General features: G+C 48.8%; 1 long non-coding RNA gene across 1 annotated transcript; it reads left to right on the top strand.

Annotated features, from left to right (window-relative positions):
* The first annotated feature begins 10,206 nt into the window (after nucleotides 1–10,206).
* Nucleotides 10,207–23,283, top strand: LOC141582596 (uncharacterized). The gene is made up of 3 exons (XR_012515469.1): nucleotides 10,207–10,548; nucleotides 10,692–10,864; nucleotides 22,961–23,283. It is a non-coding gene; the product is annotated as an uncharacterized LOC141582596 (long non-coding RNA).
* The last annotated feature ends 649 nt before the right edge of the window (nucleotides 23,284–23,932 follow it).

Raw genomic sequence — 23,932 nt, 5'->3', positions numbered from 1 at the left:
AAAATGAAAAGGAAAGACAAGTAAATTCGGATAAAGAGTAGATTTCATTTATGTCAATAAAGCAAAATACTATCATTTTTACATGTTATCAGCATGAAATTATGAGATCTATTACGTGATTTTCATGTCTATTGTCATTGTTATTTTTCAAGAGATTAATTACTTGCGGGCCATGTAGTTGATGGGGAGGGGAATGGGTTTCTGTTGACCAGTGTGGCCAGCAGTAGCTTTTGATATGACAAGTGACGTGTGTTTTACATAGTACGTCACATCTTCATATCTGGTTGGGGTTGTAGAAAGGAGCGACATTTGCAGAAGATGTGGAGGGTGGAGGTGGGCAGCGTCCACCCTGCAGCTCACCCTGTGGGTGCATCTGTGGTCTCTGCATGGGGTGAGGCTGCTCCACCTGCCCCGGGGTTCTCTGCATGGAGATCTGACTCCAACTCTCCCTCAGCCCAGAACACCTGGCATGTCGGGCTCCCTTTTCATTCCGTAAAAATTCAAGGAACCATCAGATTGAGGATTTCAACATTTACTCTGGAAATTTAAGACAGAAATTAGAGTTTTCAGTGTATCGTGGCCCCTCGGGTCCCTGATGGCCCATGTTGGGAACTCCTGGCCATCTTAGACGGGGCTTACCGGAAGCTGACTCTGGGTTGGAGATTTCCATGCACAGAAGATGTAGGAGTGAGGAGGCCACACTGGGCAGGAGGAGACCTGACTCATGATGGCGTTGCCGCCGAGGCCTCAGGCGTCCACACAGCGAGCTCCTGAGCTGGGAGCCCCTTGATTCGGTGGCATCTTAATTGAGGCAGTCTTGAGATCTTGCTTCATTAAACTGAACCCCTCTGAGATGGGACATCACCTTGAGGAAGCTTTCTGCAACCAAGAGCCCTTCCCAGTGAGGGCACAGCTCTGAGCTGCTGGGTTCTCAGTGGTGCTAGGTGGTCACATTGAAAAGGGGATCTGGGCTGACCTCACAGTGTTCCCTCCTCTGGTTTGCTCTGTTGGGAGTCGTAGGCCTCCACATAGCCTGGGGCCCAGGACCTCTGCAGAGCTGGGCAGCAGTTCTGGGGCCTGATCCAGACATGTGGTCTAAGGACTGGCCCCATCCTCACCACATGACCATCCAGGGCCAAGTCAGTGGACAGAGGTTGCATCTGTCTGTCTTTCCACCCAGGCCCTCACTCTCTAGCTCACACAACAGCCCCAAGTCACCAGATGACTCTGGTCCTTCCAGGCCATGTCTATGCCTGATGCAGGCTCGGTAGAGACACCTCGAGGGGGCTGGAGGGAAGGGCACCCTGGGGGCTCAGATCCAGACTCCTGTAGGGGGCTGGAGGGAAGGGCACCCTGGGGGCTCAGATCCAGACTCCTGTAGGGGGCTGGAGGGAAGGGCAGCACAGGGGGGCTCACAAGTGAACTGCCCCAGATTCACTCATGGTTTTATCCACAGGCCTCCCGAGGCTGGAGTAGAGGGTGACAGAGGCTGGGAGGATGTTTTTGTCTCACTTCCTCATCTGCCTGTGTCACTGTGGGATGATTACTACTACTGTCCCACACTTGACAGTAATAGTCAGCCTCATCCCCGGCCTGGACCCCGCTGATGGTCAGGGTGGCAGTGTTCCCAGAGTTGGAGCCAGAGAATCGCTCAGGGATCCCCGAGGGTCGATTGTTATCACTATAGATGACAAGCACAGGAGACTGGCCTGATTTCTGCTGGTACCAGTACACACTTTTACTTCCAATGTTGTTTCCCCCACAGGTAATCCTGGCCGTCTGTCCTGGGGCCACTGACACCGAGTGTGGCTGAGTCAGCTCATAGGAGGTCACAAAGCCTGCAAAGATTAGAGAAAAAAAAGTAGAGGTTGGGTTGCAGGTGAGACACATTTTCTGAAATCTCTTACTTTCCTGTCCTGGAAAAGCTCCAGAGAGTCTGTGAACCCTTAGGGTATCCCCTGCAATCTGCCCCATTCCCAGTGGCCCACGGACTTTCCGGTCGCATGGAGCCTTTGACCTGAAAACCCACTCCTCTCTCCTGGCAGGGGCAACCCCTCAGGCTCTCACAAGCCTTTGAGTAGAGTGTGGGGGACTTCAGCCCTGCCAGTCCCTCCCCCTGCAGCAGGTCATGAGCATCCTGCCCACCACAGGCAGGGCCCTGCTGAGCTCAGAGTCAAGGCCACGCTGGACCCAGAGCCCTGGGGCTGGGCAGATTGGTGAGACCCTGGGGGCAGCACCTGTACAGTGAGCGAGGAGGCCAAGGAGGAGAGGGGTCCAGGCCATGGCTGAGGCTCCCCCGATGCTGCTTCCTGAGGCCCAGGCTGGGCAGGTTCCTCCCAGGCCTCTCTTATCCCCTTGCTGAGAGAGCGGCCCATGATGCAAATCAGCAGAGTCAGGGCCAGCTGCTGGAGGAGCTCTGTGGTTTCCAGAGAAGGGCTCAGCCCCAAGGGACAGAGAGAGAGAAGGGGTGACCCTGCTTACCCACCCCCTCAGCCCATGGGATTCTTCTTCACCCACTGGTCCCATAGTCTGGGCTGACATCTTTACCCAGATTGTGCCCAGCCTTGCTCCTGGGCTGGGTTGGTCATGGAAAAGCTCAGAGCTGAGTTTCTCTGTATTCTCCAGAGGACATAAACGTTTTCCATTAGAACAGTGATTGGCCTGTTCAAGAGGTTCCCAGACTCACAGTGGTGGGAGAATGACCAGGGGCCCACAGTCCCCTCCTCCATTCCATCCCTGCTCGGGAGGCAGGTGGTTAACTTTCTTATACTTCTCCGGGAATGTCCTGATCATAAACACTTGATGTCAGACATGAGATGTCTGATATAGGCTTAAATGCCTTTTGAAGACACATTCCAGAGCCCAGTGCAGGGGCCCTCTTCATTCCCACTCTGCAGGGCACAGTACAAGCCTTGGACAGTTACAAATCCCACCCCAGGGCACGGCTCCTCAATGCTAGAGGAAAATGCAATTCTTGGGTGCTGTGTATACATAGAGTTGTGGAAGATCCATGGGATGTGGTAAATTTCTACCTTGGCTGCCTGTTCTAGTGCCAGGTCATAGGTGCTGTGCCTCAGTATCCCCAGGGTGCTGTCAGGACCAAGGACAGATCAGGAGGTGAAGGATGTGTTTTCTGCATGAGAGAATGAGAGGAGGCTGCAAACTCCAAACCACGGAAGTGAATGTTTATTGTAACTAAGTTGTCTTCAGTTGCTGGGAAAGTGTATCAATGGATGAAAACTGAAGTCAACAGAAGATTAATAAGCAAGTCTCTTGTGCCTCATGAGGAAATCAAAAGCTGTGGTTTGGCAGGATCCCAGGACAGAGTTGGGAACGTGGAGGAGTGGCGGGGAAGGAGAAGCCGCTGTGTCTGCAAGAAAGGGGCTCCCAGAGCAAAGGACAGGGAGGTAGCACAGATGTGACTGCAGAATGGGATGGCACGTGTGACGGTGGGATGGGGTCAGAGCAATGGGAAGAGGCAAAGTGCCTGAATCTGTGTCAGTAAAATAAGCACCATCTCCAAGAGTCAGATCTGAGAACCAGGACGTCAGAAGAATGTAAACATCAGTGTCAAGGACAAACACACTAAGAAAAGAAGAATCTCTTTCCTTCCAGGTCTCAGGTCGTCATCACTGACCCTCCCTACATGTCAGCATCTCCCTGATGCCCAGACCCTCCCCAACCCCAGGTGTTTTTGGCAGGTTACTCTCTGCTGCCATCTGGTGGCCACACTACACTAGCAGCTGGAGGCTGAGGGGCCTCCTGGGTCCAGGTTAGCTTCAGAATCTGCTGCCCAGTTTCCTGATTCCTTGATTCGTGGACTGCTGACCTCAGGGAAGAAATTCCTTTTCTCTGTGTGGCCCCTTCCTGCCTCAAGACCCAGCACAAGCCACTCAGATTCCTGATGGAAATACACTCCCATGTGCAGAAGGAGGTGGCAGGACCCTTCTGAGGCTCCCTGCATTATCTCTGGATGATGGGTGGTCCTGAAGGGGGACTGGGGCTTGGTGCTGAGAGATACAGGACTCAGGGGTGGCTTTGACTGGTTCTGGATACAAATACAGGACCAATGTGTGTTGCTGGTGACTCCTGAAATACATCAGAGACAGGAGTTCATTTACCCAACAGATATTCACCCTGACACACTCTGTCCTGGCAAGAATGCATTTTAGGAATTCAGCATGAGGAAGACACCATCTTTGCTCTGCGTAGTTTCGTCTCCTGTTTCTGAGTCAGTGCCATGGGCACACTGGGTTTATAGACCAGGAGATACTCCCTACCACCTTCTACCTGTGCGTTATCCCCTCTGTTCACTTGAAAGGCAGGCAAAATCCCAGTTTCTCCCAGCCAGCAGTGACCGTGTAGCCCAGCTTTGGTATATGACATGCAAGAGTCAGGTGGCTGAGGTTCTGCTCAGGGAACTTTTCCTCTTGTGAAGGAAGGACAGTATTGGATTTGTGCTTTGCTTTTTCTCTTTAATATGGTGTGATAGCCGGAGCTGCAGCAGCCATGCTGAGGTCTTACATCAACAACAATGAAAGCAAAGTCAGCATTGCATTGACGGGAATGGAAAGTTAGAAATATTTGAGGTTCCTGTTAAACTGGTGCACATCTGGAAAACGATCACCAAGTACGTGCAGCCTTATTTTTGTGGGAGAAGATTGGATGCTCCCTGGTTCTTGCCACATGTGTCCTTGTAGTGAAAAATCATTTCTGACAGATAATGCAATGATTCATAGAAATAAAGCCATCAAAAGATAATGATAGAAAAAAAACATGGAATTGTAGGCTCTATGCAGATAATCATGGCAAGTTTCAACAGAAGCTGAGTGGTCGAATGCTATAGATTCAGTGGTTGGAGAAACCTCCCTGAAGAAGAGTCTGTGGAGCTCCTTTGAGGAAGGAGTGAAGAAATACGTGATGGAAATGTGTGCAGAGAGCTATGTCTGTGCCCTGCAGGGAAGGATCTTGGGTGTGTGAGGATCTCAAGTGACAGTCGGAAGCCTGCAGGGGATCTGGGATGTAAGCCAGTTCAGGTCAGAGGTGACATTTGCTCACAAGTGAAGAACTGGGGACAGGAATGATGTGTAGTGTGTGAAATTCAGAGATAATAATTTAGATGATCTGCAGCACAGCAAACAAAATCACTTGTGACCAGGAAGATGCTCCTGTGATGGGGACAGGTGTGGCTCACATGGGTCCAGACCAGGTCCCAGACCCTCCCTGGCTCACCTGGCCCTGAAGACATCCAGGGGAGTGTTTCTTGGTTCCTCCCCTCTACCCGATACCCACCATGCAGCCCTTTAGGGACCCACACTGCTGCCTGTGTGTCTGGTCCTGGGCCAGCTTTCTGGGGCCCCACGTGGTGACCCAGCACTGCTTTCCCTCAAGTTCTAGAGATTTGCTAACACAGGAGAAGAGAATTCAGGGAGTGCACTTGACAGGGAAAGAAAGGGCCTGTGAGAAGGAGTGACAATCTCGAGGTCACTGGGGAAGGAAGATCAAGAGCAGGACCAGGGAAGTCCTAGACATATAATGAAGCTCACCGCTTAATGTCCTGGAACCAGCCTGGGCTTGGGCAGGGAACATGAGTAAACCCTGAGCCGAATTTTGAGGCCCTGATGCAAACACCTTCCCCTCACCAGCAATTCCAGTTGCCTATGGGGATTACTACTTTACTTGGACATGGAGGCAGTCAGGGCCTGGGAGGGCAGCCAGCTCCCTGCAATCATTGGCTGATTGCAGTCCAAAGTAAAAGACTCCAGATTTTAATCCAACATCGACCTTTTAATGATCTTTTAACCTGATAAAAATTTTAATACAATGTGTTAGGGTTAGGAATCCCACTGTAAAAATTCTCTATCTAAGTTAATGTACCATTAGCTCAATTATAAGTTGTAGCTATATTAATACAATCACATTTCTCGGTACTTTTTTGAGCAGGGTATCATTTTCTTTTCTATTTTTCCGAGCTCCGTGAGGTACGGGCACAAATACAAGTAATGGCATTAATACAGGAAGCCTCTGCTTTTCCTAATCGATACATCCCACACCTGACACACTTACCTTCTGCAAGTGTCCTAAAGTGATTTATGAAAAACATCGGTTGAAGCAATAGGCAGAGAAATGTCGCCTATGGTAGGATTTCACCCGAGAGTCACACAAGCCATTTTCTCATGGAGCAACTACATGACGCTCACAGGCAGATGATCCTGCGCAGGTGTGGCTAAGTCATTCCGGGTCAGATGTGAGCTGAGAAGTTTCCCACTGACCAAGGCAGCTTCTGTCCTGCTCACCCCTGTGAGAAGCTCCCCGTTTGTTCCTTGGTCTTCATGCCGGAAAGATGCTCTTGCTTTTGGAAATGCAGAGCTAGGGCTGTCATGGGAGAATGAGGGGACCTCATTTGTCAGGATTGATCTTCCTTAACTCAGGTTCTTATTCTTCTCTGGATGCAAAATGATCAGGGAGGAGAATACGAGAGCAAGGGTCCCTTACCTGCCCCAGGTCGTGCTGAAAAGGGTTTCCTAGTGCAGACCTCCGAGGAGGTCTCCAGGAGCCTGAGACTGGCTGAGTCAGTCCTCACTGAGGCCCAAGCAGCAGGGAAACCTGTGAAGCTTCCCTCTTGTATCGTGGTTTATCCAAAGATTTAGTTTCCATTTCAACCCCCAAATCCTGTCACTTGAAATTCTGAGCCTTGCAGAGAGGTGTTCACTGCTTCAAGTGGTAGAAAAGTCTCCAGATGAACGAGTTCCTGCATCTGTCTGTACTTTCAAATGTCTCTCATTTAGAGATCAGATATGTTTGCAGAGCAGAAACTCTAATAAAGTAGGTGTAGAAGAGTGTGTTATCTAACCAAGGGAGATGAGAGAACGTGAAAGCTTCCCAATCTCCTTCACCTCTAACCCACATGGTCCACATTTCCAAGATACATACAGTTGACGACACGGACAGCAGGGACTGAGGGCTGGAAGTTCCAGGTTTAGAGCCATAGGTTTCTTCATCTTCCTGTCCCACCAGCAGATCTAATCCCCTTAAGCATATCAGAGATAAGGTGTCCTCAGCCGCTGTCTGTCCCTCTATGTGACTCAGTGTCCAACGGCTATGAATGGCGTTTTCTTCACAATCAAATTCCGTTGTAGACTCAGCAGTGGACGTGGTCCTCTCAAGCACAGGGGTCAGCGTCAGCAGCACAGACTCTGGCCTGTGGGCACAGTGTGCACGTCTCCACGCACATTGAGCACAGCCCTACTGTGTGGAAACAGTCCCACTGTCAACAGGGAATACTGTCGTCCTGGGGGTACTTTGTACAAAATTCTTCACAAGCCTCAACAAAGGATCCTGGTTTAGAAATGCTGGCTGGAGACAGCTGACAATCGAATATGAGCATGAGAAGTTCGAGTATTCTTCCTGGCAGCAAACTAACAGCTTCAATAGACATTCCTGGAAATCGGAAATGTGTGACCTTGGACCAGACAGGAGATCATTGTTAATTAGGGAAAGAGTGAGAGAGAAAGAGAGAGAAAGCTGAGCTGTAGCATGTGGAACAGAGGAAGTGGTGCTTAGTACACGATTCTTTCCATTTTTAACCGTTGTATGATTTCAAAATTAAACTAGTATTTTTTTTTTTTTTTTGCTTCCAGAGTATGCAACATTTTTACTTTGGTAAAGTACAGATAAAATAATGTTTTATCTTTTGAAGGATTTTTAAGTGTGTAATTAAGTACAATAAGTACAGTAAAAATGTTGTGCAAACATCTCCAACCCGAGAGCTTTTTCATCAGCCCAAGCAGAACCTCTGTATCTATTGGACGCTACTTTAGAAACTTTGGACATTGTGGACAAAATGACAATTCACACAATTGAATTAAAAAGAAAATCCCATCTGGGCGCGGTGGCTCACACCACTAATCCTAGCACTTTGGCAGGCTGATATGGGTGTATCACTTGAGGTCAAGAGTTCGAGACCAGCCTGGCAACGTGGTAAAACACCGTCTCTACTAAAAATACACAAAAAAAATAGCCAGGTGTGGTGGCAGGCACCTGTAATTCCAGCTACTCAGGAGACTGAGGCAGAAGAATCCCTTGAACCTGGGTGGCCGGGGGAAGGTTGCAGTGAGCTGAGATTGCACCATTGCACTCCAGCCTGGGCAACAAGAGCAAAACTCTGTCTCAAAAAAATAATAAAGTTTTTTTTTTAATCCAAGGGTAAACCAAAGATGCTGTTCACACTTCACCCCCAGCCTCTGTGAAATCTCAGCACGGTAAGAGGGTATGCTTCATCCAGGAACCCAGTTGAGATGCATTCCCTGGGGCCTTTTCTGGGCTATTTCTTCACAAGGAGCAGAGGAATTTCAACAGGACTGTGCTCTCTGAGACAGCTCTCTCCTCTCCTGCAGTACTAGTGATAACTTCTGGGGTCCTCGTTTTCAGTTTACTGGACTGCTCTCCACAATAGTTGAATGCTCCTGGAAGATGAACCAGGATTTGTACAGATCCAGATGGGCACTAGTGGCATTTGTAATATCTGCGCCAGATGGGGATCTCCTGGAACAGAACGCTGTGGCTGCAGGTGCACAGCTGCACCATCCAGACAGATACTGAGGTCTTGTCTATTCTCCTTAGGGAACAGGATGAGAATCCGTGCGCATTCGTGTGGGCCGGACAACAGTATACATTGACACGTTCTCTGCCCAGCATCGTTAGCTCTCCCTTCCCTGTCATGATACCATCATCGGGGCTCAGACTATCTGGACTTCACAGTTGAATCATATATACATGATGGGGACGGTCTGTTGGAAGCTTTTGTGAGATAGATGCACTTTTGAGAGTGGGAAATAAACTAAGACGTTTCCTCCTCCGTATTAGCTGAAATTGGGAGTTTCGTTGTCTGGAGCAGCTGAGAATCTCCTATGTCAGGATCCTGTTTCAGTTTATAAGAAGACAGGAACAATCAGATATAGTTAGACACTTGGATGTACACAACAGAAATTAAGGAAATTCGCTGGTGGCCACCCCAGGTCTACAGTGGCTCATTTTGGTGACAGCTGGCCATCTGAGTTTGTGTTTCCTGGAAGTAGACCCTGAGATAATGATTTGCATGCACAGAGGATTTGGAACCAGTGAGGGAGGCATCACCTGCAGAAGGAGACCATGACCCACAATAGGGTTGTAACTGAGGCTTCAGGCATCCTCACTGGGAGATCTGGAGCTGGACGGCCCTTCTGTGCCATCTTGTATTAAGGCAGGGACTTGGGATCTTGGCCTCAGGCAGTCATCACACCACAGTCTCAAAACTGGGCCTCAATATTAGGAAAAAAACTTTTCTGGAACCAATAGCACTTTCTAGTGAGGGCACAGCTCTGAGCTTCTAGAACCTCCCAACCGTTGTGGGTGGGTGAATTCAGAAAAGCATATCTAGGCAGATGCCACAGTGTCCCTCCTCTGCTTTTCCTGTTTAAAATCCCAGGCTTTCCTGTTGAGCTGAGCTGAGCGTTTGGGGGACTGATGTAGGATGTTTGGAAGAAGGAGTGACCCAGTCACCACCACATGGAATACTAAGGGCAAATGATGGTTGCTATACCTCCCTAATCTTCCATTCAGTTCCTATTTCCCAAGTCACTCCTGAGGCCTGAAAACACCAGTCAATTCTGATTACAGCAGCCCTAGATCCACTCCTACACCTCCTTCTGTTGGGCCAGACTGGAGGGCTGGACAAAGGATGGCCTGGAGGTCTCGGCTCCAGTAGAACTTGGCCAGACCTGCTCATGGCTTTGTCCACAGTCTTTGAGGTGCTGGAGGAAGAAGATAGCACACGTGGGCAAGGGGTTTGCCTCTCACTTTCCCATCTGCCTGTGTCACTGTGAAACTGTCAGTATTTCCAGAAAAACAGTAATAGTCAGCCTCATCATCAGTCAGGGCCCTGCTGATGGTCAGGGTGGGTGTGTTCCCTGGGGTGGACCCAGAGAATCACTCAGGGATTCCAGAGGGTCACTCACTGTCTTCATATATCACCAGCACAGGGGACTGACCTGGCTTCTGCTGGTACCAATCAGCATAATTTTCCCTCATACATCTCCAGAGCAGGTGAACCTGGCTGTCTGTCCTGGGAACATGGACACGGAGGGTGTCTGTATCAGCCCAGAAGGCCAAAAAGCCTGCAAGAGAGGACAGGAGAGGGGGCTTGAAGATAACAAACACATTTCCAGTGGTGTCACCCTGAGGCTATGGCTGGGCTGAGTTCAGGATTCAGGATAGGACCAACGCAGGGACCTGTGCGGACTGAGCATGGGACAGGTCTTTGGGGCAGCACCTGTGCATAGGGTGAGGAGGGGGAGCAGGAGAGGGGTCCAGGCACTGGTGAGACACCCAGAGCTCTGTCTCCGGAGCCCACAGCACAGCTGGTCTCCCCAGGCCTCTCTTATCTCCTCTCAGGCCCATTGGGGCAGTGCATGTTTCGTGTTTATGCAAATTTACTTCTCTGGGACTCCTCATGGTGAGATGTCACTCAGCTCAGCTCTGGGGACAGCACAAGAAACTAAGAAAGAAGGGGTGAGTCCTCAACTTCCTCATCTGCTTCTCTAATAGGAAAATCAGTCTTGGCCTCCGAGACCTGTGATCACAGTCACCTTCCTGGGGATTAACAACATGTCCCAAACCTGTCCCAAAACTCTGTGTCCTGTGGTCTGTCCTAGGTCACATTGAGCAGGACTTCAGACCTTCCAGGAGCCTGGCCATGGGGCTGAGCTGAGCCCTGCTGAGAGATCACTGACGACACCTGGCTCAAAGGCAAGGGCACCAAAGATGCGTCATCTTCCTCCTCCTCCATCTCCACTCAGGATACTGCAGAATCACTGGGCCCATCATGGTAATTTTATCTACATTACATACTGTGTCCTTAGGACACTTGCTAATCATTGCATTTGGAACAGTTTTGTCATCTGGGCAACCACACGCATTTTGGATGCATCACAAGCTCTAGTCTCATTTCCCATGCGGTGCTGCTCCTTCTGTGGTATCCCCCAACCCCACAGTAGGACAGCAGGTGCCATCCTCAGCTCTTTATTTATTTAATGTTAGTAATTGTATTCTTTTTTTATTGTATTTTAAGTTCTGGAATACATGTGCAGATATTGCAGGATTGTCATAGGTACACGCATGCCGTGGTGGTTTGCTGTCTCCATCCCCCTGTCACCTGCATCAGGCATTTCTCTCAATGTTCTCCCTCCCCAACCTCCCCATCCCCACTTTCCCTCCCCAGTCCCCCAACCCCCAAGAGACCCCAGTCTGTGACACTCCCCTCCCTGTGCCCATGTGTTCTCATTGTTCAACACTCACCTATCAGTGAGAACATGTGATGTTTGGTTTTCTGATCTGTGTCAGTTTGATGAGAATGGTGGTTTCCTGATTCATCCACATCCCTACAAAGGACATGAACTCATTTTTTTATGGCTGCATAGTATTCTGTGGTGTTTGTGTGCCACATTTTCTTTGTCCACTCTATCACTGATGGGCATTTGGGTTGGTTCTAAGTCTTTGCTATTGTAAACATTGCCATAATGAACATACGTGTGCATACGTCTTTATAATAGAATGATTTATAACCCTTTGTGTATATACCCAGTAATGGGATTGCTGGGTCAAATGGAATTTCTATTTCTAGATCCTTCAGGAATCTTCCACAATGGTTGAACTAATTTACACTCCCAAAAGCTGTGTAAAAGTGTTCCTATTTCTCCACATCCTCTCCAGCAGCTGTGGTCTCCAGATTTTTTAATGATTGCCATTCTAACTGGCATGAGATGGTATCTCACCGTGGTTTTGATTTGCATTTCTCTAATGACCAGTGATGGTGAGCCTCTCTTCATATGTTTGTTGGCCTCATAAATGTCTTCTTTTGAAAAGTGTCTGTTCATATCTTTCACCCACTTTTGAATGGGTTTGTTTGTTTTTTTCTTGTAAACCTGCTTTAGTTCTTCGTAGATTCTGGATACTAGTCCTTTGTCAGATGGATAGATCACAAAAACTTTTTTCCATTCTGTTGGTTGCCCGTTCACTCTCATGATTGTTTCTTTTGCTGTGCAGAAACTCTCAAGTTTAATTAGATCCCATTTCTCTATTTTGGCATTTGTTGCCATTGTTTTTGGTGTTTTAGTCACGAAGACCTTACCTATGCCTATGTCCTGATGGTATTGCCTGGGTTTTCTTCTAGGGTTTTTATGTTGTTGGGTCTTACATTTAAATCTTTAGTTCATCTGGAGTTAATTTTAGTGTAAGTTGTAAGGATGGGGTCCAATTTCAGCTCTCTGCACATGGCTAGCCAGTTTTCCCAGCACCATTTATTAACCAGGGAATCATTTCCCCATTGCTTGTTTTTGTCAGGTTTGTCAAAGATCAGATCGTTGTAGATGTGTGGCATTACTTCTGAGGCCTCTGTTTTGTTTCATTGGTCTATATCTCTGTTTTGATACCAGTGCCAAGCTGTTTTGATTACTGTAGCCTTGTCGTATAGTTTGAAGTCAGGTAGCACATGCATCCAGCTTTGTTCCTTTTGCTTAGGATTGTCTTGGCTATGCTGGCTCTCGTTTGGCTCTGTATGAAGTTTAAAGTGTTTTTTTCCAGTTCTATGAAGAAGGTCAGTGGAAGCTTGATGGGGATAGTGTTGAATCTATAAATTACTTTGGTCAGTATGGCCATTTTCACAATATTGATTCTTCCTAACCATGAACATGGAATGTTTTTCCATCTGTTTTTGTCCTCTCTTATTTCCTTGAGCAGTGGTTTGTAGTTCTCCTTGAAGAGGTCCTTTACATCCTTCATTAGTTGTATTCCTAGGTATTTTATTCTCTTTGTAGCAATTGTGAATGGGAGTTCCCTCATGACTTGGCTCTCAGTTTGTCTGTTATTGGCGTACAGGAATCCGTGTGATTTCTGCACATTGATTTTGTATCCTGAGACTTTGCTGAAGTTGCTTATCATCTTAAGGAGATTTTGGGCTGAGATGATGGGGTCTTTAAATACACAATCATGTCTTCTGCAGATGGAGACAATCTGACTTCCTCTTTTCCTAATTGAATACCCTTTATTTCTTTTTCTTGCCTGATTGCTCTGGCTAGAACTTCTAATACTACATTGAATATGAATAGTGAGAGAGGGCATCCTTGTCTAGTGCAAGTTTTCAAAGAATGCTTTCAGTTTTTGCCCGTTCAGTATGATATTGGCTGTGGGTTTGTGGTAAATAGCTTTTGTTACTTTTTGAAATGTTCCATCAATACCTAGTTTATTGAGAGTTTTAAGCATAAAGGGCTGTTGAACTTTGTCAAAGGTCTTCTCTGCATCTATTGAGATGATCATGTGGCTTTTCTGTTTGGTTCTGTTTATGTGATGGATTACATTTATAGATTTGCATACATTGAACCAGACTTGCATCTCCGGGATGAAGCCTACTCGATTGTGATGGATAGTCTTTTTGATGTTCTGTTGCATTCGGTTTGCCAGTATTTTGTTGAAGATTTTTGCACCAAATTCTGAGTTGAAAATTCTTTTCTTTAAGAATGTTGAATATTGGCCCCATGCTCTTCTGGCTTGTAGGGTTTCTGCCAAGAGATCCACTGTGAGTCTGATGGGCTTCTCTTTGCGGGTGACCTGACCTTTCTCTCTGGCTGCCCTTAGCATTTTTTTTTTTTTTTTCATTTCAATCCTGGTGAATCTGATGATTATGTGCCTTGGGATTGCTCTTCTTGAGGAATATTTTTGTGATGTTCTCTGTATTTCCTGGACTTGAATGTTGGCCTGCCTTGCCAGGTGGGAAGTTCTGGGTAATATCCTGAAGAGTGTTTTCCAGCTTGGATTCATTCTCCCTGTCACATTCAGGTATACCGATCAAGCATAGATTAGTTCTTTTCACATAATCCCATATTTCTTGGAGGCTTTGTTTACTTCTTTTCACTCTTTTTTCTCTAATCTAGCCTTCTTGTTTTATTTCATTGAGTTAATCTTCAATCTCTGATATCCTTTCTTCTGATTGATCGATTTGGCTATTGAAACTTGTGTATGCTTCATGAAGTTCACATGCTGTTTTTTTCAGCTGCATCAAGTCATTTATGTTCTTCTCTAAGCTGGTTATTCATCTCATAACCTTTTTTCAAGGTTTTTAGTTTCTTTGCATTGGGTTAGAACATGTTCCTTTAGCTGAGAGAAGTTTGTTATTTCCCATCTTCTGATGCCTGTTTCTGTCAATTCGTCAAACTCATTCTCCATCCTGTTTTGTTCCCTTGCTGGTGAGAAGTTTTCATCTCTTGGAGGAGGAGAGGCATTCTGGTCTTTCATGATTTAATTCTTTTTGCACTGGTTTCTTCCCATCTTAGTGGATTTATCTACCTTTGATCTTTGAATTGGTGATTTTGAATGGGTTCTCTGAGTGGACGTCCTTTCTGTTGATGTTGAAACTCTTTCTTTTTGTTTTTTAGTTTTCTTTCTAACAGTCTTGTCCCTCTGCTATGGGACTGCTGAAGGTCCACTCTAGATGTTGCTTGCCTGGGAATCACCAGTGGGGGTTGCAGATCAGCAAGTATTGCTGCCTGATCTTTCCTCTGGTAGCTTCGTCCAGGAAGGGTACCCCCCAGGTGACAGCCAGAGCTGTCCTGTATGAGGAGTCTTTTTGGTTATACAGGGTTTAGGGAGCTGCTTGAGCAGGCAGTCCATTCCTGGTCTGCCTGCAGAGGCGCTGCTGGGCTGTCACGGACTCAGTCTAGCTGCTGTGTAAGCTTCCTCTGGCTTTTGTTTACACAAGTAGGTTTAGACCCACCTCAACAATGGCGGACGCCCTTCCCCTCACCGAGCTCGATCATCCTGATGTGCTGGCTGCAAAAATCTTAATTGAGAGGTCTCAGTTTGCTGGTTTCTGAGGGGTGGGAACTGCCTAGCTGTATCAGCTGTCTCCCTGCTTTGAGCTCCCCCTCCTTCTGGAGAGCAGGTAGCTCTGTCCTGCAGGCTCTGTCAGTGCTAGTCAAAACATTCACCCAGATTCCCGCCCTGCCACGGTTTGCTCTCCTTGGGCTACACCCACTGTCCAACCATTTCCATCGAAATGAACCTGGTACCTTGGCTGGATGTGGCGATCACTCTTCTTCTGCATCTCTCTCACTGGGACTGCACTCCAGAGCTGTTCCTATTTGGCCACCTTGGTGGAATCAGCTCTTCCCTTATTTATTCACTTTTTCTCATCAATGTTTTATGTAAACTTGCAAAAGCACCAGATAATCACACTGGACTGTGAAGATAACTTTAGGGTCCATTGTGTCTCTGAGGATCCCAGGGTCATGGTCTGCACAGGACATGAGCTCCAAAGGGTGGGTGGTCAGTAGTTCCTCCAGCCATGCAGATCCTGTCACAGATCAAAGGACAGCCCCACTGGGGCCACATCTGCACATTGTCATTGTCCAGCTGGAGCCTCTGGAGTTCCTGGAGGCACAGGCACGCGGTCAGGTGGTCTACAGTCTCGGAGACTTTCCGTGGACAGTGTTTTCAGGCTGGAATTCCTTAAATTCAGTGAGGTTGTTTCCATGTGTGGAAATTCAAGTGGAAAGTGACTGACGTTGGTGACTCTTTCTTCTGTATTTTTTATGTCTCCTCTTTACATACTTGTTCAATCCTGTATCCTCATGAACAAGTGAAATAGAACAGAGTTCTAGAAATTCCTTTTGTGTCCTTGCCTACGAAGTCTATCATGTGTGCAATTTTATTGCCACTTTGGATTGATTTATTTTTCTGCATGATATATATAAAACATAGATTTTCTGGTTACCTCACAGGAAATATTGACAGGATGAAGACATTGCACATTTTTCCTGCCTGCTGGGTTAAGGATTCTTTGGCATTTCATTCTCTACCTTTGTCTTTTATTGTCGAATTCAGTAAAGTTACTTGAAACCTGCTTGGATTTTCTGTTTGCTTTTACACTTTCATAGTTGAGACCTAAGTAGCCATTTGTCTAAGGTGACATTTTCCCCAGTACTGAGGCAAAGCTGGGGACTCCACCTCATGCCCTGTAACTCAGGCCTTTCCTCTATGACTGTAGTGTGTATGAGTGTGAGTGTGTGTGTGTGTGTGCGTGTGTGCACGTGCTCACTCTCTGGAGTGTTCTCTCAAGTGTCTTGGGTGCTTCTTTTCTCTTTTGAGAGTTTCTTCACACAGAAATGCTCATGAGTGCATGAACATTTGCAGACTTCAGAGCTCTCTCTTTGTGCAACTCTCTCCTTTTTGACACTCTCCCCACTAGACTTTTTTTTTTTTAATGTGTTGAGTCCCTGGAATCCTACTCTGAGGGGAGGAGTCCATGCATTAGGATTTCAGGATATACTCTCAGGAAAGAAGTGTGGGAGGCGTGACTGGGAATGTGTTACCACTGACCGCTCAGCTAGGAGGCATTTCAAGTTCACCATAAATTAAAACATGGCTTTCAGATTAAGGCCTCTGGCAGTCATTGCTCTAGAACCACATTCTGAAGGAGGCACACTTTTGCAGGAAGCCATTCTTTGTACTCAATGGCATTTTTCAGTGGGAAATTGCTGTAGGAAGCCAGGGATGCCACGTGATGCCACAGTGCTCACTAGGAAAGGCTTTCCTGTTCAGAACATCAGGATGCATGGAGCTGGGGCTGGAGGGTCTCAGTTAAACATGCACAGTTCAGAGAAATAATCCAGGGTATTTGGGCCACAGAGCACAGGCATCGCGTTAGATCCAGTCACCACACAAGAGGAGCTCCAGAGACCATGGACACTCCATGGCTGTCTGTCCCCCTCTTACTGTCCTTCCACTAGGGTCATCTTGAGCCAAGACACACCCAGTCCAAACTACACCAGAACAGCATGGTCCTTCCAGCCTCAAATCCTATCCCGACCTACCTTCTGCAGAGCCTGCCTGGAGGGCTGGAGGGAAGGGCAGCCTGAAGGTCTCAGATCCAGGTGAACTGAGCCAGCCCTGCTGATGGCTTTGTTCACAGTCCTGCTGGGGCTGGAGAGAGAGGGTGGCACAGAGAGGGAAGGGGTTTCTGTCTCACTTCCCCATCTGTCTGTATCACTGTGAGATCAGTACCACTGCTGTCCGAGGAGTAACAATAATAGTCAGCCTCATCCTCTGCCTGGGCCCCACTGATGGTCAAGGTGGCAGTTGTCCCCGAGCTGGAGCCAGAGAATCGCTCAGGGATCCCTGAGGGCCTCTTGCTGTCTTCATATATCACCAGCACAGGGGTCTGGCCTGGCTTCTGCTGGTACCAATAAGCATATTTTTTTGGCAATGCATCTCCGGAGCAAGTGATCCTGGCTGTCTGTCCTGGCGACACTGACACGGAAGGTGGCTGTGTCAGCTCATAGGATGCTTCAGAGCCTGCAAGGAAGAACAGGATAGGGAGCTTGAAGACAAAGGACCCATTCCCAGGAGTCCCACCCAGAGACTGTATCTATGCTTTGCTCAGGATTCAGGGCAGGCTCAACTTAGGATCTGTGGGGACTGAGCCTGGGGTCACCACCTGTGCAGAGAGTGAGGAGAGGGAGCAGGAGGGAAGTCCAGGCCATCGTGAGACACCCAGAGCTCTTCCTCCTGGGCCCACAGCACAGCGGGGCTCCCCAGTCCTCTCTTATTCCCTCTCAGGCTTTTGGGGGCAGTCAGTGTTTGGTGTTTATGCAAATTTACATCCTGTGGGACTCCTCCTGGAGAGATATCACTCAAACCAGCTGTGGGGGCAGCACAGGCGACAGGAGAAAGGGGAAGCAGGATCTGTCATTAGAAAAATCAGCCTCAGCCTTCAAGCCCGGTGATCACAGTCACCTTCCTGGGAACTGACCTCATGCTACTGTCCCAAACTTCGCTGACCTGAAGTCTGTCCTGGGCCAGGCTCAGCAGAGCTGTGGACCTTCCAGGAGGTTGGCCATGGGGCTGATCTGGGCCCTGCTGTGAAACCATAATGACACCTAACTCAGCAGCAGGTGCACAAGAGACCCATCATCTTCCTCCTCCTGGTCCCTCTCAGACTCAGTCCCCTCTCATTTATTTCATCTAAATGCTGGGCTGTGTCACTAGAACACTTGCTAATTATTTCAGTAGGAATAGTTGGGTCTTTTAAGCAAGCACACACACCTGTGGAGTCAACAGGGCCTCTGGTCTCATTTTATCCATGGTGCTGCTCCTTCCGTACCAGCCCCCATTGCCACAGGAAGTTAGCAATTGGCCCCCTCAGCTCGTCTTCTACCTATTTATGTTTTTCTCATCAATGTTTTATGTAAACTTGCAAAGAGCAGCAGACTCGACTGAGAATCTAACTTTAAACCCCATGGTCTCCATAAGTCTCTCAGGGAGGTGGTCTTTCCAGAGCAAGTGAGCTCCACAGGGTGAGTGGTCCATGGTTACTCCAGCCAAGTCCCTTGTTACTGTCATGTGACAGAGCATGGACAGCCTCGGGGTCAGAGCTGTGGCCTGAGTCAGTTGAGAATCCTCGTCCTTCTGGAGAGCATGTCCTCGTGGAGGCTGGGGATGCCCCATGCTGGGACTGGGGCCCCAAATGCATCTTCACCCCACCCACCTGAGATTCGCTTAGCACGGGAGCCACCCCCTGAGTCTGGGTCTGCCTGGAGCTGGAAGGAGAGGTAGAGGGAGCAGGGGTCGAGTGTATCTGGAAGTGTCCAGGACAGAGGGCTAGGCTCCCCAGGACACTGCTGGACAGGGAGGGACAAGGCCCTGAGAGTGGCAGGAGGCTCAGGCAGCCATCCTGGGTGACGGACTCAGGCCCTGGGAGCCCCATCCCCTCACACTGTGCCCTCTCTTAGAGCACCTTGACCTCGGGACGTCTCCCAGGGTATCCCCTTCCTGAGGAGGCTGCCTAGGCTGACATCTGGGCCCAGGGTCCTCTAGCTGCATTTCCCAGGTGTGGCCTTCACTGTGCCAGGCTTCTATCAGTGTCCTGGGGTGACACTGTGTGAGCCTGACCCTCAGAACGTGGCCACTGCAGCCTGAGGGGATAGGATGAACTGTCTTCACTTTCAGTCTGAGCACTGATTCTTGGACACCTGTTGACCCCCAGGCTGGGCTTCCTCTTTGCCCCCATGGGCAGCCCCAGCCTGGCTCCTGACTGCTCCTGGCTGCAGCTCTGCTGCCCCCATCTGGTGGAGGAGACTCGACCCAGGATCTTTTTCTTCCAGGGGACCCCACAGCTCCTGTCACCTGAGAAGTTGTGGACCAGAGAGTCCAGCCCCATTCTGTGCCAGTGTGACCCAATCCACGCTGCTCAGCCCAGCACAGAGAGTTCACACACAGTGCAGGGAGGCGGGGCAGGTGCAATTGCTGTAAAAGTGCCCCCATTTACACAGCTGTGCACACTCTGACACATAGGCACACACCTGGCCACACCCCCACACATGGATGGCTGCCTTTACACACCTGGGCAGAATCCTACACACGGGCACCCACATTTGCACACCTACACACACTCATGGTCATGCCTGCACACAGGCACCCACATTTACATCCCTGTGCACACTCCTGCACATGAGCACACACATTTACACACCTGCACACACTCCTGCACATGAGCACAACCCTGGGCACACTTTCATACATGGGTACACATCAGGGCACACTCCTATACATGGGCAACCTTGCACACTGTACAGGAGAAAGGGAGCCCATCTTCCAGCTTGCAGGCCTGTTCTGTGGGCCTGCAATTGCAGGGACCTGAACCATCCTGAGAGACATCAGAGTGACTTTGTCTTGTCTACACTCTGTGAGGCACGTTACTCCGCCACTTGCCTTCCCACAGCTGGCCTTGCTTGTGACATCCTGGTGCTGGGAGGAGATGTTCCGTTTTGCAGAATCAGGACAATCTGCTCAAGATTTACAATCCATTTGTGACCTGTGGCCATTTACAGTGGGCAGCATGGAGGCGTGGATGGGTAGGAACAGATGGATGGACATTAGGGCTGGGCCGATGCCACTGAAAGGAAGAGACCCTGGGGTCAGAGAGCAGGGGAACCTCCTACTGTTTACTCTGGGTCAGTCCATTGAGCACAACCGGGAGTCAAATGGGCTGTTAGGATGCAAAGGCCACAGCAGCACTGACCTGGGCTTAGGGTAACCAGGAACTATGGTTGGAGGAGAGGAGCAGATAAACTCTCTGCTTATCTGAGACCCCGGTCATAACAGGGATGGCCAAAAACTCTCGGGCCAGAAAAACTTCAACACCCTTAGATGAGCTCAGCTGTGTCTTCCCAGCCCCTGACTCTCGCCGCCTCGTGCAGACATTTCAAACCTGGATTCTGCAAACTCCTCCCCTAGCTCTCTAGTAGACTTGACCTTAAAACTGTTTCTGAGATACGGTGAGAGTTAGCAGGCGAATGCCCCAGGGATGCTGGCCTGCACTCCTAGATCTACTTTTAAATCATTAAAGTCTCTCTTTTCCTAACCCCCTGAAACCCTCTGCACTGCTTTCCCTCCATCCCAGGTCCAGTTTTCACGAGTGATGTCAGGAATAATTGCTGCCAACTCAGGAGCAGCTGGGGTGTGCGTGACTGTTACGCACTTTACAAACATGCTCAAGTTATGTCCCTGCAGCCTGACATTCCCTTTAGGTTTTGTGGGGCGAGAGAGATCTTGACTGTAAGGAAGAATAATATTCCATGGAATGTTTCCTTATACACACACACACACACACACACACACACACACACACACACACATACCCAAAAGGATAATTTGGAGCATATACATATTTCCACCAAAAAGGTCTTGTCTTTTTCTGGCAACTTGCCTTGGGCTCTTTATGTTTTAACATCTCAAGCTCTTTTCCTTGTCCTATTGTTAAATTCTGTTCTTGACTTTTCATGGATTATAAAAACATTCAACATATTTGAAACTTAAACTGTTTATTCATTAATTCATTTGTTATTCTCAGAACTTCCTTGTTCTCTTCTGTTCTGGCTTCAGTCAAATGCTGATATGAGGACCCTTCTCTCTGAGCCTGCACTGGATAGTCCAGCTCTGGTACCAACTTCCTTGCCCACTTGCCCCTCCCTCTCCCTTGGACTTCACCTTAGGAGGAGTCTATTCCTGACATACGAAAGCTCATCCGAAACTCAGAGCAAGCAATGCAGATAAACGTTCTGTGATTGTGACACCTGGCTGTCTTTGGCAAACCCATGATCCAATCAAATAGATGAAGTGAGTATGTTCTTATCTAATGACAGACCTTGGACAGCTGAGGGAGCATCTTCAGAGCAAGGAGGGAGCCTGAGAGCCCAGGGCAGGTTTTGGTCTCAGTTCCCCATGAACCTGGACCACTGTGGAAAGTACTGCTGCTTGTATATGAGCTGCAGAAATAATCAGCCTCGTCCTCAGCCTGGAGCCCAGAGATGGTCAGGGAGGCCGTGTTGCCAGACTTGGAGCCAGAGAAGCGATTAGGGACCCCTGAGGGCCGATTGCTGACATCATAAATCATGAGTTTGGGGGCTTTGCCTGGGTGCTGCTGGTACCAGGAGACAAGATTATAACGCCCAACATCACTGCTGGTTCCGGTGCAGGAGATGGTGACCGACTGTCCAGGAGACCCGGACACTGAGGGAGGCTGAGTCAGGGCAGACTGAGCCCAGGACCCTGGAAAGAGGAAGAAACACACTCTGGTGAGTCAGTGCTGGGCGCTGGTGAGCCTGAGGAGGAGACCCAGGATCACCCAGACGTCTCTCAGGCCCCATCCCTGGAGACATCACCTGTGCCCTGAGTGAGGAAGGTTAGGAGGAGCAGAGCCCAGGCCATGGTGGGGACGTCCTGAGAGCGCTGCCTCCAGAGACCCCAGCACTGGGCCTGGCCACAGCCCTGTCTTACTCCCTCTGCCCCAGAGGAGGGCGGGGCCTCCATGCAAATCTGCATCCTGAGCGCCTCTCCCCATCCCACCCTCACCTGGGCATGGGCTCGAGCACAGAGACTTCTATTTCTCTGGACAGTGAAACTCATATGAAAAGATTAAAGTCCTTGTTTGTCTATTCTGATGGCGGGAATTTCATTTTTTTGTACCTGATTTTCTCAGGAGAGTAAGATCTGCAGAAGCCCCTTACCTGAGTGACCTCCTGGCCCTCCGTGTCTCTGCTGTGTGGTGTCTGTGTCTCTGTGACTCCCAGGCCTGGGCACACCCTGCAGTGCCCTCTGCTGGGCACCCACCTCCAGGCTGTCTCTGCTGTCAGGAAATGGGGCTGCCCACCCCGGGGAACTCTCTGCTTGTGTCGATGGTCTCTGGTCTCCCCAGCTGCAGCCTCGTCCATCCCCACCCCCACCCCACGCTCTGTGCTGAAGCATCTGCAGCCCCGAATCCCTGGAGCACGTCAGCCACCCCAGGAAATGCACCCACATCCACATGGGGTAATGTGGGAGAGACCCTGTGGAGGGAACAAGGAGCACCGACAGGGTCACAGTCCTGCGCCAGAATCTGCTGCTCCCAATCCTGCCCTTCACACTCACAAGCAGGCGACCTGTCCTTCTAGCCTCTGGTTCTCAGCCTGAGAAATGGGGACCGCAGGTGATCCATGGGGATATGACCCAGCAGAACAAAGGGAGTTTGCTAGCAGGCCTTTCTGTGTGCACCGAAGTGATACGGTGAATGGCTGATTAATTGAAAGATTTATTTCCATTTTGCTGTGATTGATGTGTCAGGTCACAGAGATGCGTGTTTCCTGCTTTCTTGCTTTCCCCCATCTGAGCACATGCTCAGGGCAACTAAAGCTGACCTCTCTAACCCTGTAACACTGAAGACAAACAGACATTTGATAAACACATTTTGGTTTCTTCCTCAAAATACTTTTAATCTCTTTTTATCTTTCCCCAATGCCTATGAAAATTCTTTTAATGTTTCATATTAAAATAAATATTAATGATTTCAGATTTAATTGAAATATTATAGCATACACTATCTTGTCTTCCCACGTAGATTCTTCCCTGAAACCATGGCAGGTGCATGGAGCAGCTCTCTGAGCACCAGGAAAGGAAATGGCCGTGCGCAGCAGTTTGGGATGGCCGCAGCAGATGAACTTCAGCAGAGTCAGTGTGAGACTCCTGGATGTCCTCAGTGTCCCATGGCTGGGATTCCAGACAGCCCCAAACCTGAAGGGGCACAAACCTGAAAACACAAAGAAGTCCAGAAAGCCCTCTTGTTCAGGATTGAAGATAGGAAAGGAAACTTATTTGGTTCAAAGTGAAGGCTCAGTCCCCTGCACACGGAGTGGGTCACCGCTGTGTTCTCATCTCTCTTACACCAGCACCTCTCCCTGGGTTCACACTGATGTCCTGTGGGTGGACATGAGGCTTCCTGCACCAGGACACTCCACAGCCCCTGGACCCTGAAGGGAGAGAAAACCAGCACTGTTCAGTCCCAATATGATGTGAGCCTCATGGGAATCGCACTGTCTGGTCACGGCATTAGAAATACAAAGAAGTAAATGAGTTTAAGTAATATATTTTATTTACCTAGCATATCAAAAATAGTAACACTTTCATACATAATCTAAGGACAATTTTTTATGAGACATTCTTTACATTTTTCATGGCTATTGTTATTTTTTTAATGATTTTTAGACATTGTGTAGCTGATGGAGATGTCAATGGGTTTCCTGTTGACAAGGATGGATCGTGGTGGCTTTTTAAGTGTCAAATTGGATAGGCTGAAGGAGGGGTAAAAAGAATGATTTTTTGCACAGGACGTGGAGGGTAGAGGTGGGCAGTGCCCATTCTGCAGCTCACGCTGTAGGTGCATCTGTGGTCCCTGTGTGGGGTGAGACTGCTCCTCATGCCCCGGGTTTCCATTCAGGGAGATCGGCCTCCAACTCCCCCTTGGATCCCAGAGCACCTGGCGAGTCAGACTCGTTTTCATTCCACATAGATGCAAGAAAGGCTCAGATCTTAC

The sequence above is a fragment of the Saimiri boliviensis genome, chromosome 21 (assembly GCF_048565385.1).
Source record: "Saimiri boliviensis isolate mSaiBol1 chromosome 21, mSaiBol1.pri, whole genome shotgun sequence".
NCBI lineage: Eukaryota > Metazoa > Chordata > Mammalia > Primates > Cebidae > Saimiri > Saimiri boliviensis.
The sequence above is the reverse complement of the archived record's forward strand: the minus strand, read 5'-3'. Positions and strand labels throughout refer to the sequence as shown.